We start from the raw sequence: 15,560 nt of genomic DNA, 5'->3' as shown, positions 1-15,560 counted from the left end.
GAGGTCAGATTTGAGCACTTTGATATTGTAGATTGGGGATTTTGGCCGTTCCAGACACAATGGCACTGCCCATTTTACCAAATTTGTCACTGGTTTTTTGCTGGTTTGGGTGTGTAAGTTTCTCCAGTGAGCGAAGCCTCTGCTCAAATTTGTGATTATATCTAGCATATTTCATCCATATTGTGTGAGCTATTTTTCCCATTGGTGTTGGCCCAAGCTCAATTGTATGCAAACATCAGAAATCTTCCTCTTTTGAGCTGAGGGTTTTGGGTGTGTGTGTGTGTGTGTGTCTTTGTTGAGTAGGCAAATGGATAGTGTCTCTCCTCTCACTACATCGGTGTCTTCCCTGTCTCGGCTAGGTGGGTTGTGTAAGCCAAGTGGTGCCCCATAGTGTGTGTGTGTGTGTGTGTGTGTATTATCTCAAGAGTGTGTGTTAGGTGATTATAGAGGTGCTGTGTATGTTTCCATCCCGCTCACAACGCATTCACCCAAGAATCTTCAAACCTCAGTGACATTTATACATTTCTCTTTCATTCTTTGAACTACATCAATCTTTGCATGACAAGGACCTTCTACCATATGGCCCACACATATGTCCTACAATAAGAACTTCATTCACACCAAACATTGACTTTTGGCCAGACAAGGTAAGGTTCACCTCTTTCAATCTTGGTAAGATAATATCACAATCATTGATATGGTTTGCCACATACTTGCGGCACCCCCTTGAGTCCAGAGCCACATCTATATCACTAACATCACATCCTTTGTTTGGCACATCATCAAGGAAAGTCATTTTAGTTTGAGCTATGAAATCACGTAGGACTTTTCTCATACCATTCATCATATACGCAACTGAATTAGTTTCTCCCTGAGGTAAGGTGCACTTCCTTACCAAGCCCAAAGGTGTCCTAATGGTAGTCAAGTCCCTGCTTTCCATTGCTAGTTGAAACTAATCATATCTTGAGTACAAACCTCCCATAGAATATATTGCCCTTCCTTCAAATGCCTCTGCAAATTCATCTACAATTGGCTATGTAACCACATTTCTAATCGTAACCTTGTTGACGGGTTGCATGTTGTGGATAAATCATTTTTCCTTGGAACTGTGAACCACCTGTTTGAGTATGGAGCACATGAAGGCTCCAAATAAAATACCCATCTTGATCTTTTCATTAAGCAACTCAATGAGTTTTGACAAATGAGACTTTGGAACTGGAATAGGCCTCACGGCTCCAAGGTACATGAGGGATAGTGAAGATCACCATAGGAGCAACAATGGATGGATCAACACACCCTATATCATGAGGCTCAAATGCAGAAGCTTTTTCGTGTTTGGCAAGCATGTCTTCAAAGCACATCTTTCTAGCATTTGTCAAACTCTCGTCGCAACCAACCTTTAACTCCTTTACACAATCCTGTGTGAACTTGTGTCCAATCTTGCTTGGATCACAAAGGCTAGGTTGCAAAGCAGCTTGTTTCATCTTGTTTGTGCAATCTTTTGGTAGAGGTACTGTCACTAGTTTCACTTTCTTTGCCACAAACATATACTTAGTCTCCACTTGTACATAAACACCTTGAGCATTTTTTAAATCCTCAAATGACTTTGTACATTTCTATTGAGAAAACTTTCACAACCTCACTTCCCATACGCAAATTTCAATCCACTAAAGACTCCAAGTCTTGCATAGTATCCACAAACAAGCACTCATCAACCACACTTGCAATGCATCCATCATCTTCTAGCGAACCATTCATCTTCAAACCTCTTTGTACAATATTTACATGTTGTCGTTCACCCCGCTTTAAGTCCTCACACTTTATAAAAGCAATAGATCCATAGTCTGCTAATCCTAAGAAACCTGTAGAAAATGTCTCCTTTGCATATACATCATGCGAGAACTTTTCTCTTCTTGTACCACTGCAATCCCGCTCATGGCCAAAACCCCTCATATCCATGTAAACTATACTGCACACTTCCCATCCCTGCTCTTTATCCTAGCATTAGCTAACCCATCGTCCATCACCTTGGTTTCCATGCGAGTAGCAGTGATGTATGGATGCCCAAGGATAAGAGGGTATGTAGACATCCGCTGTACAAATAAATTTTTGTAATATTTCACATCCCCTATAGTCACCTTTACATTTGAACAAGATCCCTTGATGGGTTGTTTGCAACACGAATCATCTATCCATGATTTTTATAAACTAGTCATTTTCATTTTTGATAAAGACTCTTTGACATAAGGTTAATTTCTGACCCATGATCTATCAACACAATATATGGCTCTTCTAAGAAGTCTCCACTTTTATCAAGGTCTCAATAGTTGCTCTTGCCCACTGACTCTTCAAGTAGTAACTCTTGTGAGTTTTCTGGACATCATCTTTATCATCGAAGAAGTGAACCTATTTTACTTCTCCCCTAGACTTGTAGCATCCAACAATAGTTTCATCACCTTGTTCGCCATAGACCTGTGGTCCCTATGCATTTAAAGTCTTTTCTTCACCATGTACATGGATAGATTCAGTAAGAGACTGTCGCTTCCTCTTGATGATATCAATTATCTCTTCATGGAACTCCCTCTTGGCTACTCCAAGGACCTCACCCAATGTAAATTCCACCTTACTATTCAAAATCCTCTCTTCCAAAACCTTTTTGAGGTCAGTTGTTTCCTCTATATAAGATTGGAGTTTATAGTCCGGACCCTTTGCTTTAGATTTCATTGCATCCTTCTTCTTTTCTTTAGAAGCTTCTTGCATAGGCACTTCAGGGATAGGTATCTGTTGTGGGTAAGGTGATCTAGGAGGAACTATGTCATTTTTGCCCCCACACCCCATCCTCCATTTTGAATGCCCTTCATCTTCATTCTCACACCAATAATTCTCTTCAACAATGGCCTCATTGACTTGACATTTGGCATTGTATGCATGCACTAACAAAGAGTCCACAGGGTCATTCCAACCTATTTCTAGCCGAATACAATCTCCAGTGTCATACAAAACCTCTTTAGTCATTTTAACCTTCATACAAGATTCTATTTCACATGGCCATAGCTCTTCAATCCCATAAGATTCCTTTTCTCCATCCTTGAATGATCCCTTTTGCCTAATAGGCTCCACCTTCAGCCCATAGGCTGCTGCCTCAACCATTGAAATGGCATGGCTAATAGTCATGTCGTCAACTAGCCTCTTCATCATGCCTTTGCCAAAGTTTGTTGCCAAGTGCTTCCTATTTCACTTAAGTGAATCTTGACATCTTTAAAGAAAACAAGCTCCTTTGTCAAAGCATCTCTAAAATTTTCACAATCCCTCCTTCCATGGTCAGCACTATCACACCATATGCATCTATTTACAAATCTTTTTTTGTTTTGTGGTCTTTGTGCTATAGATTGGACTGACGGTTGCCCGTTTTCTTCTAGCCTTGCAAGTTTTAACTTCAGTTCTTGCATTCCCTTGACAATGCCGTCTAAGATAGATTTGTCACTCTTTGGAACCACATTAACTGGATTTATAGGACTCTTGGGAACGCTTGGGACTTGAGTAGGATTGACTATCATCTTGTCTCTCTGTCGTTGTCATTTTCTAGAAGTGAAATGGCATCTTCAACTTCATTCCAATCAGTCTTTAATCCCTGTTCCACATCATTATCCTCAAGCAATAACTCTAACTTCTCTTGAATCTCTTTGCCTATAGCCTGCAAAAAGAGCTTTGTCTTCTCTGAGTTTAGGATAGCCTTTTCAGTCCTTGAAAGTTGATCATAGCAGTGTACAAATTCCCTTAGAAGATCCATAGGCGAAAGTCCCTCTTTTGGCTGAACTAGCCACTCTAAAAAATTTCTCTTTGTCACCCTTTCGGAGTCTTCCGTGAAATACTCTTCTTTCAAGGCCAATTTGAATGCTTCCTAAGTTTCCGCGTGCTCATTTATAATTCCCCTTACATGCTCTCTGATCTCAGGAACCACAGCTAGCTCAAAACTTTGCACCATCTCTGCTTCAGACACTTGATGAAGCTCCAAATACTTTACATATCCATGAGATACTTTATTACAACTTTACATTTAAATTGGTCCATTTTCTTTACCACATATTGAAGCGATTTGGTTGCGAAAAGCTCCTCCTTTTCACAGCTTGCTGCTGAATAAACACCGCAAAAGCTTGAATCATTTTCATTGTAACTGGATCAAACCGAGCCCCCTGTTGCTCTTGTTGCTCCATAGCTTTAAAGATTTAATTTGAAACTTTCAATTATGATTTTGAACCCTCACACTAGCCTACTTTGTGTTGGGTTCACCAAACTTGTTCCAAGAAGTGCGGAGTGCGGCTAGGAAGCGTCGGGCCTTTAACTGTGAGAGTTCGCAGCAAAATCAAGCAAGTCGTAGAAGATTTCAAGATAAAAACACACTTGAAAATAAAAAAACTCCAGCCATGAAAGATTATCTTTGAAAAAGAACCAAGATCACCTCAAAACTCTTGTGTGTGTGATGATTTGGTGTAGCCTCACTGCCAATTACACAGTTGCATTGCTCTTTCACCTTGATAAAAACCCTATACAAACACTTCAATTCTCCATTGTAGCCATTTCATGGAGGCTTTAGAACTTCATTATACATTACCAAGTAGTTATTTGAAGAGGGGAAACCCTAATTGGTGGCCTCACAGCCTGGAATACAGGGTTGGAACAGCACGGGACTGCACTAGCATATCTTAGGTGCAGGATTTGTATCCCTTCACAGAGGAGCTTATAGTTCTTCTATTGTAATTCTAAAATGCTCCCTCACTATTCATAGTCACAACACCGTGAGTGATGTGGCATTTTGAGCCATTTTTAACCAATTCTAGGTCATTTTTGACCATTTTTAGCCTAAAAATGCCCCTTTTTTGCCCGTAAAAAGCCCAAACGAGCTGGGAAAATTTCCTAAAATTGTGGAAAAATCCCATGGGTCTTAAATTTAATATTGATCCTCATTTTACTACTTGGAAAGAACTCTGGATGCATCTCTTATGTTCGCACATGAAACCTACTATTTTTTGCCAAGATCGCCCGCATTGAACTTTCTAGGCAAAACGTGCGTGCCACTTTGGTACACTTGACATTATTACATTTCAAAAGCAAAAGAAGCATATTTTAATGTGATAAAATACATGTCAATTCCACGTCCAGGTCCTCGCTGTCCCAGCAAGGTATATACAGAGTTGCAACCGTGGCATCTATTTTCGCATGTATCACACTATGTACATCACAGCATTTCGTCCCACATAAAAGCATTGAGAGTGAGGTAATATTTTAGTTTCACATTATGTAGGTGCCACCGCATGACACCATACCAAAATAATTATACGTATAAAATGGTATTATACACAGAAGCCTTGTATAATAACAATGTTGCATTTTTTTTTCATAAGTCTTTTCAATCGAAAAATATCTTATATAAGAAATCATCGCCGATTTCCACCGAAAGCATTTGTAGAGCTTCATGGGATTGTTGAAATAGACAAAGCTTAGCTTGAGATTACTAGAGTTTGAGGAGGATTTTGGGACAACTAGAGCTTGAGGTAAAATGTTCAACTTATATTGCTCTGTTATGCCAGACTTGTGTGGTACAGTTGTTTTACTCTCACCACAGAGTTATCTTTCAGGTTATAGGCCACTTTGTGGTGTGCAACCATTCGTCTCACTCCAAAAGCGTGTAGAAATTAGTCACTTTTCTCGTGTTATGCAGCCACTTGGCTCACTGCAAAAGAAGGGTTTTAGGACAGACTTAAATTACCGCTCGTGTGGTGTAGCTGTCTATCTCTCATCACAGGGCTAAGTTTAGGGTTTAATGGTCAACTCATGGTGTGCAGTAGGCATGATGCTACACAACTCACTCCAGAGTGGCCTATATGTTGCTCAATTTTAGATCACCTTAAATTATTGTTTGTTTCACGTACACACAAGAGTTTTTGTTCGTCAAATAGAGAGTGGAGAGATGCATAGTTTATACCCTCTTCATCTTTGTGTGATGCACTTGTTACTCTTGTGCTTCAAACTCCAAAGACACGTCATTGTTCATCATTAGATGACTTGGTGTTGTCTTGGATGTAAATACATATGATATTTAGCCTGTATCTGAGATTGTTAAGTTGTCCACCGATGTTTGCGTTGTGAGTTCCACACACTTCATCGGGGATTGCATTAAGTCACATCATCATTCTTACTACATAGAGATATGAGGGATACGTTTTTCTACCTAATATTGAAGAGATGCATACCTATGCCCTCTTCATCTTAGTATGACACGCCTTGTATTTTCTGATTTTTAGATACCCCGCTTATCAGTAGGTGAATTGGTGTTTTCGTGGATGTACATATGTACGATGTTTAACCACAATCCAAGATTTCTAAATTGTCTAGTGTTGATGGTTGTGTTGTGTGCTCCATACACTTCATCAAGGATTAGATTGATTAAACTATCAATCAACATTACAACAACTTCCAAGACTTATATTGAGTGTACATCACACCAACTGGGTTGTTCACATTCACGCTCCAATCATTTACGTTGTTGGGCGCATTTTTGATACCCCGTTTTTTGTAAATTTGTACATACGGACATGATGCCTGATGTCAAAAGGGCGTGTGGGCTTTCTTTTTGTGGGTTTTTTAGCTTTCTTTAGCAAGCACACGTACATGCACTGCAAGTCGCTAGTCTAGTGACAGCTATCGAGCTACTATAAGTGCCCGTGAGTGAGTTTTTTGAAGTGAGACTCGTATATAACTTAAACTCATGTACAAACTTAAAAAAACGGGGTGTCAAAAATGCGCCCAACAACTTGAAGTTGTACAAACTCCAAAATTTTGGCAGTTCTGAACTCGTTCTGCCTCCTTGATGGTTTCTGTTGCAAATTTTGCCCTCGCCTTGCCTACTCTACGTGTAGTCGTGTTGGGACAGCTCCCTGTTCGCACCCATTTTGCATGTAGCGGCGTGTAGATTCAAATTTGGTCATCTTCATCTTTCTTGCATTCATTTTTCAAGATTTCTCTCAACCTTTAAAGTGCTCCAATTGGACTTGTTCTCTTCAGGTTACAACTAGTTCTCTGCAGGATTATGGCTATGGCAGCCTAATGGTAAATTGTGTACAGACAGATTGGGAGGGCATGTATCTATGAATTGTAGAATTGATGTTGAAGTGGTGGGTTTGTTTTGTTCAATGGTGAAAGGGGAGGCCCTCCTCTTTATATTCATTGGTCGGTGTGTGCTGTAAATCCATGAGTTGGCAGGGTTTTCCTCCTATGTGACATAGTCTCTTGGGTGGGTGATGGCCGGTAAATTCCCAAGGGGACTACTCTTGTTGGACTTGTGATGTTTCAAAGGGATTTTCCAAATCTTTTGGTGTTCTTGTAGTTCTCTTTCAACGCTCTTGGGTCACATCGCTATAAAGGTGTTCCTGTTTTCTTGTTTCCCAACAGTGTTTTGGTGCCCACCACCAAGGAATCGCTTCAAGTTACCTTCAGTTTACAGGTTTTAGAAGACATGGTGTTTAATTTTCCAGAGGTTAGAGGGAAATAAAATGAAAATTACAAAGGTTTCATTGAGAGGATAGAGTTTGCTTGCCTTCTTGCTGACAAGCAAGACCCAGCGTTGGTGCTACGAATCTTCTACTTCTGTTTGAAGGGAGATGCTAGGGAATGGTTAGAAGGCTACAAAAAGGAGCTACAATCAGCCCAAACTCCTCAAGTTATGACTTATGAAATGGTAAGGCATGATTTTCTTACACTTTCAATAGGTGGAAGACCCACAAAAGGTATGGCAGTCTATTCAAGGCCTGGTACAGGGTGAAGGCCAAACCATAGAAGACTTTGTGAAGGCATTTGATGCATTATGGACAAAGTGTTTTATATCTTTGGGGGCTGAAATTCCTCCAGCCATGTTGAAGAAGGATAGGTTTCTTGCAAGTTTGAAGAGTAACCTACACTTGAAGGTAGAGCTCAAGCAACCAAGGACCTTTGAGGAGGCAGTTGAAAATGCAAAGAATAAAGAGTGGAAAGCAGAGCGTCTTCATCAACTTGGAAACAATGTTGAGCCAAAGGTTGAAGTGAAAGCGATAGAGCAACCAAGGGTCCTCATTAGGGAGCCAAGTTATGATCAACAAGCTTCTCATGATGTGAATGCTTTTCGCAAGGAGATGCAAGAGGTTATAGGTCTTATGAAGAATCTTAGTGTGCATATGATGGGAGGTTGAAGATGTCAAAGCTATGGATATGGACGTGGTTATGGAAGCAATGATGGTTTTACAGGTGGTAGAGGAAGAGGCATGCCTAGAAGAGGGGATATGTTTGAATGTTACAATTGTGGTGAATGGGATCATAAAAGCCCTCAATGTGACACGCCAAAGAGAATGGGTGGTGACATGTTTCCTCTTCCTCCACAAATTCCTTCTCGAGCTCAGAATTATGGTATTGAGATTAAAGGGGAAGCAGGGCAAGCGGTTTGACAGCAGAAGATAAGGGTAAAACAAAAGTGGTAAGCATAATCGGTTTGGAGAAGAAAGAGGATAATTCGCAAGCTATTGTCTTGCCTGTAGGTAAGAGGGTTATGAGAGACCATGATATAAGTGATGCAAGTCCCAACCATAAAAGAGGGAAACAGGTTGAAACAAGTACAGGTAAAGAGAAGAAGAAGAGAAAACCCAGGCAACATTATAATGCATCCGACTTTACTTTGGGAGAAGGGAAATCAAATTATAGTTTACGAGCTAATTTGGTGAGTAGAAAGGCTGATGTTACCTTTGGGAAACTCATTGAGATGTGTCCCAAGTTAAAGAGGCAATGGAAGCACATAGTCAACCCCATGAAGAAGGAGCCTGCAAGGGGGTCAGTGAGAGTTCTATCTTTGAATGAGCTACCTGATATATGCCCTACTATGGATGCATGGCATAAGAGGAATTGCATTGGCGAGGCTTATATTGATGGAGGTGCACAGGTATGTGTTATTACTCAAGCTTGTGTATCAAAGTTGGGACTCAACATGGTGAAGAAATCAAGTTTTCGCATAAAGCTTGCCAACCAATCAAGGGTGAGGTGCTTGCGAGTTGTAAAGGAATTGGAGGTGGATGTATTTGATGTTAAAGTGCTGGCCAATTGCCATGTTATGCCCGCGGGTATTGGTGCTTTCCCCCTCATCCTTGGAAGACCATGGTTATAGGCAACCAAAGCTGTACAAGATTGGGGACATGGTACCATCACTCTCTACAATAGAAGGGGTGATAAGAAGAGGTTTGACATGGATAGCAAGCAATAATTGGATACTGATTTTGATGAGAAAAGTGGTAAGAAGAGTACTCGAGTGAAGAAGAAGACAATGGGGATGATGGCAGTGAAGTGGAAGATAGCAGCGATAGCGATCTAGATGTTTCCTCCTTGTTTCTTGAAGAAGAGCATGATGAGAAACGAAGATTTCTTGGCCTTATGGAGAAAGAGGATATCTCTGGTCCTTATGAGAAAATTGAAGAGCTGATGCAACCCAGAGTTCAACCTAATGTCAAAGAGGAGATGATACAAGGTATGTTTTCTCCCGACTCGATAGTCATGAGAAGGGTGAGTACCTACATATGATACAACAATTTCCCCATTTATTTATCACTTCTTATGAGGAAATTAGAGGCTTTAAGGAGAGGAAATCCACATTCCAATCAATCAAGGAGCTCAGCCCGTACGCAAAAAGCTAAGAAGAATGGCACAGGTACAACTTAATGATTGAAAGAAAGAAGTAGACAAGCTTCTTTAAGCAGGTTTTATATGTCCTGTGAGTACTGCAGAATGGGTGAGTCCTATTGTTGTCACACCCAAGAAGGATGGAAAGTGGAGGATATGTGTTGATTTTAAGCCTCTAAATGAAGCCATGAAGAGGGATCCATACCCTCTTCTTTTCATGGATAACATACTTGATTCTATTGCAGGGCATGAGAGGTATAGTCTATGTGATGGATTCTCTGGATATTTTCAACTCACCTTGACTTTAGAAGATCTGAAGAAGACCACAGTTATCACACCATGGGGATGCTTTTGTTATTGTGTGCTTCCTTTTGTTCTTATTAATGGTTGTGCGTGGTATCAAAAGCGCGTCAATAAGGTGTTCTCTCCCTTTCTTGGCAAGTTTGTGAAGGATCTTATTGATGACTTTTGTCTTCATAGCTCTAGAAAGGTTCATTGTGTAAAGATTGGGATGGTATTGAAGCAATATGATGAAAGTGGAGGTCAACTCAGCCCAAAGAAGTGTCATCTTTCTCAACCAAGAGTGAAGTTTTTGGGGCATATGATCTCAGAGAATGGGATTGAAGCAAAATTTGACAAAGTGAAGGCTTTGGTGCTCCTCCCATCACCTAAAGACACAAAGAAACTTTCTATTTTCATTCAAAATGTGAAGCAAGGTTGGATCATCTACAATGGACAAATGAATGTGAAGAGGTTTTTCAAGGTATCAAAGAGGTTCTTGGTTCTCTTCCTGCTATGCAAGCTCATAATTGGGATAAGGAGTTTTATGTGAATCCATCAGTAGGTGAGGATGCCATTGAAGCTATGCGTCTTCAAAGAGGTAACAACTCCCACTACATGAAGCCTATCTATTGTACATGAAATTTACAAAATTTTAGAGGAGAATCATGAGGGTTGTTGTGGTGGTCACTTTGCTTCAAAGATCACTTTGCATAAAGTCTTGCAGGAGGGGTATGTGTGGCCAAGCATTCAACATGATGTTCATCATTGGTGAAAGTCTTGTAAAGAGTGTCAAAGCATGACAAATAGGGTTCTCAAATCAGAAATTAGAGGCACCATTGTGGCTTATGATGTGTTTGAGAAGTGGGGTATTGATGCAATATGTCCTCTACCTATGACAACTAGAGGCAAATGTTACGTACTTATTGGGTTGATTACTATCTATCCAGGTGGGCCGAAGCCAAAGATGTTAAGCACATGTTTTTGAGATCGGGAAAACTAATCAACAACCAACACTGAGGTTTAGCAGATCAAGCAAGTGTTTTATCAATGGAGGAGAGTGTAAACCAAGGTGTAGTACGACCATTAGAGACGATCCCTAAAGAAAGTATTTCCGATACTTCTTCAGAGAGATCTTACAAGTATTTCACGGAACACTTGGGACATTTAAACCTAAAAGAAAGAGAAAACATGGCAGCAGGACCATCAAACCCTTCCGCCACAATGAAACTATTGTTCATCAAGTATCAGTATGACAACAAGCAAGGTGCCAAGATCTACAAAGCTGGTATGGACCGCTACTGTGTGAAAATAGAAGATAGATCAAGTGAGTTCAAGGACTTAGTGCCTGTGAGCTATAGCGGAGATAGGTACATAGATGATGAAGGTATCATGTACTTGGTAATCCTGAATCCTAACATTATGGACAAGTGGGGATTGATGGACACGAAAGCCAAAGTAGATGAGGAACCTGCGGAGAAAGCACCAACAATGAGCTTCCCTAATGCGAGGTTAAGGCGAGAAAACGAAACTTTGAGAATCAACACAGACAATGTCTACGTGGGGTTATACAAGTATAATAATGGAGAGGAAGATCTCTATTACAAATACGAGGAACCCTACATCGATGAGTTGACAGAGCGGAAAAGACTTTATGTCTTCACCTACACAGAGGGATCAAAAACGAAAATCATCGCATACGACAAATATGGAAGACGATACACAACAATCAATAAAAAGGAGTTGTAAGGATATACGTAATTTGGGGGACCACTCCACCATTATTATATCACTCCAAGCATACTGAGACTAGCACCTACACATGTCATGCTAGACCCGATGGAACAGGTGGAGAGAGGACTCATGTAGATGATTCTTTCAGTCAACCTCAGTATTCTATGCCAAGCCCCATGGGAACATTACGTTCCAGAGAATCAATGGCTACAAATTGGGGTAGTGCGGTTCCTATCTCTACACATACTACAGTAGGTCCGACATTTTTAGCCGCACCATCACGTTTGCCTCCTAGTAGTAGATTCGAGGCAGGGGAGCCACCAAGAGCAACCCAGGACATCCATGATGTACGAGAACGATTAAGTCGAGACGCTGGAGCATTGATATTGGTTGCTGACTAGAGATGGATGAGGCCATCCCAGGTAGCGAAGTGCATGCCAAAGAAGTATAGCGGATCAGGGGATCCATATGCCCATGTGTCGCTCTTCAAGCAAGTCTTAAGAGCAGAGCAGATCACTGATTTCCATGCTCAATATGAGGGATTCGGGCTGACCTTGGAAGGGCCGGCCTTAATGTGGTTTCAACCTTTCAACCCTGAAACTTGTCCAAATATTGAACATGTATTGCGAGAGTTCGCGAAAGAATTCTCAAAACGGGATATAAAGCATAATACTGTATCACAGATATACGCTTTTAAACAAAAGGAGAACGAAAAAGTGAAGGAAGCATCCTTGAGATTCAAGCAATACATCGAGAGGTGCCCAGGGAGAGAATTACCGTAGGACGAGAGATTGTCTGTCCTCTTCATTGAAGGACTTAGAAACGAAACCTTGAAAAAGGACCTTCAGTTGAAAGCCTGTAGCACATTTGAACAGGCTACAAGGGAAGCGTTATATCTTGTTGATAATTCAAAGCATATGTGGAAGTGTCAGAGGATACTGATTCAATAACCAGTGGCTCTTCATCTATTAAGAGTGAAACCTTTACCAAGAAGGTGCTGAGGCTTCTTTGATGCCGACAGCTGACCAAATGATAGAGGAAGTAACGAAGAGAATGCAACAACACATAAGATCAAATCCGGGGATGAGACAGTCTCAGATGAGGAAATGTGATATATGTGGGGGGGATCACCCGATGCTGTGGTGCACACAACAGTCGAGAGCACCAGTTGCAAATGGACGAGTACTGAAATGGTGCGCAATAGAACCAAAATGGACAAACCATGGCACGGGGGAGTGTTTTTACAACAAAAACTATGTGAGGGAAGGACCATATGGACCTCCAGAGCAGGACTACCCTAGCCACCTCCTCCAAGATATCAAGTTGAGCCAAATGTGAATATGGTAGCAGGAGCAGACAGACCTCAACCTGTGTTGGGTCAACAACCTCCATTACCACAGGAAAATAGGACCATGATTAGGTATGCGCAACCTTACGAAGCATCACTAGGAACAAATAATACACCTAAAATTTCTTATTACGAGGAACAGAATGAGCCTTACGTAACAGAACCTGAACCATATATGTACGCAGGCAAAGCCTATCAAACCTGGGGAAATAACAAGGATATGGCACCACCAACGTATGTAGCACAACCTTCGAGGGATCAATATTTGGTGGACGAAAGAACGCTAATGTCCATTGCGAACCAGAACTACAAACCAAGAGGATATCCTAATAGGGCCGGACAACCTATGGGACCACCTCCTCAAAATCAACCACCAATTGGACCGTGCTATAACTGTGGAATTTCAGATCATTGGGAGCGTAGTTGTCCATTCAAAGGCAAAAGAGTAAAAAGTTTTGGGTTTTGTGACGGGTGTGGTGTGAATCACATACTACCAGATTGCCCAAGGAATCCGGACGACAAGGAAAAAGCAACTATTAATATTGTGGGGGTGTTACCAAGTGCAAGCAGTGGATCAGAAACCAAACCCATGATCCAGATCAATGCGGTAACTAGAGCCTAAGCCAAGGACTTAGAGAAAAACAAGCCATTGGAAGAAAAGATCGAGTTGCCAATACCCACAGAAAACGAGAGTTTATCAGTGAGAACACAACAGAAATCCTAGAAGGCGAAACGAGAAAAAATGAAAGCAAGAAGGATTAAAACCCAAATTTCCATGCAGAATGAATTACATGAAACGAAAGAGCAACTGAAACAAGAGAGAGATAGTAAAACTGCTGAGGACAACAACAAGCCGAGGAAAGCATCCTCAGGGGGATTAGTCTTGGTCGAGAAAGTGCTAGAGCCTTTAGATGCTCTATTACAAACGTATAAAGCAAGGCTAAAAACAAACCAAACCTTAGAGCAGAGATGGTTGACTTATCCTCAACCAGAAGTGGAAACGAAGCGTTTGGAAATGTGTAAACACCTCATTGAAACAACCCAGGCATTGATGGAACCTAATGTGATTAGAATCCCAGAACAAGAAGTGCTGATTCACAAAGAGCGAGAAAAACTAAAGATCGATGAATCAGAACAAGTAAACGGACCCAGGCCTAAAACGATATTGTCATTGGATCACCGAGTGGTTTCGAGCACCACTGATGATGCTAAGTCAATGACCTTAATGCCAATTCCAGAAGTGGAAGAACCATGGCCACAACACTTATGGAAAACCATTAGAAATAGAAAGAACGGAAGCACGACATTACAGTTTGCACCAATTCCTGAGGTTAACATGGACAACGAATTTTATCCAGGAGATATACAATCGTTGTATGGAGATGCACGAATGGAGGTTTCGATGGAAAGCAAAGATCAATCCTTGAAAACCCTGCCTTCATTTATAGGCAAACACGAGGCACAATCGGAGATAAGATTAGTTCCATCCGAGATGAGAGCTATTCCACAAACTCTTGACTCAAGAAGTCTTCAAGAGATGTTGTCGTCATCTGTAACATGCACAATCACACTGTCTCAACTCTTGAGAGTCAGACCACACTTATGGGAAGACATGGGAAAACATTTGGAGAACAAAGGAATAAAGATTCCTCTTTAGACAAACCCTACGGTAGAAGAAAACAAACGACAAGGTCAACCTAAAGCCCAACCTGTGCCCATAAACAAGATCGGAGATCATTGTGAAGGTGAGGAAGGTAATACAACCTTACCTATCAAGTATTAGAAAATAAAGACGATAGCTATCCTAGACACTGGAGCGGGAGTTGCGATTGCTACAAAGAAAATCTGGGAGAAATGGGACCCTCCAGCTCTCAGAAAGACGAGAATGAAACTGCAACTCGTCGATGGGTATGTAGAGAGACCATTGGGAATCCTAGACCAAATAGTTGTAACTTCGTGTGGAATTAACTATGAGCACACCTTTGCCATGGTAGATTTCGGGAAAACGAACAACTTTGACATTATTTTGGGGCAACCTTTTATGCGTCAACTCAAAATGATACAAGATTGGGGGTACGACCAAATTTACCTAAGGCATGAGGAGCTAATAACGAAAATCAACATGAAGGATCACAGCTATAGAGACGTTGCAAAAACACCAGTGCAAGAATTTGATTCAACCACAGTGATTGGAAAAGAAATACCTGCGTGGTTACAAACGAAAGCACATCTCTGGATGTGTGGAGAATCTGATTGTGGACACTTAATAAAAGAGGAATGTGTATTGGAAAAGTCAGTAGAAGATTAGGCTTATCTCTCAAAACCTTTCCCTGAACATTTATTTGAGCCATTTGGGTGGACACAAATATTGTCAACCTTTGGATGTATGTGTTAACGAATGCATGCTTACAAAATTTTGTGATGATGAAGGATACAACCTAGTAACGTTGCAAATGGCTAGTGTCATCCTTGAGTCAGGATCAGAGAGCAAGGAACGCGAAGAACC

Source organism: Adiantum capillus-veneris, chromosome 12 (assembly GCF_014529385.1).
Source record: "Adiantum capillus-veneris isolate H3 chromosome 12, ASM1452938v2, whole genome shotgun sequence".
In the NCBI taxonomy this organism is placed as follows: Eukaryota; Viridiplantae; Streptophyta; class Polypodiopsida; order Polypodiales; family Pteridaceae; genus Adiantum; species Adiantum capillus-veneris.
Note: the sequence above shows the minus strand (reverse complement) of the source record.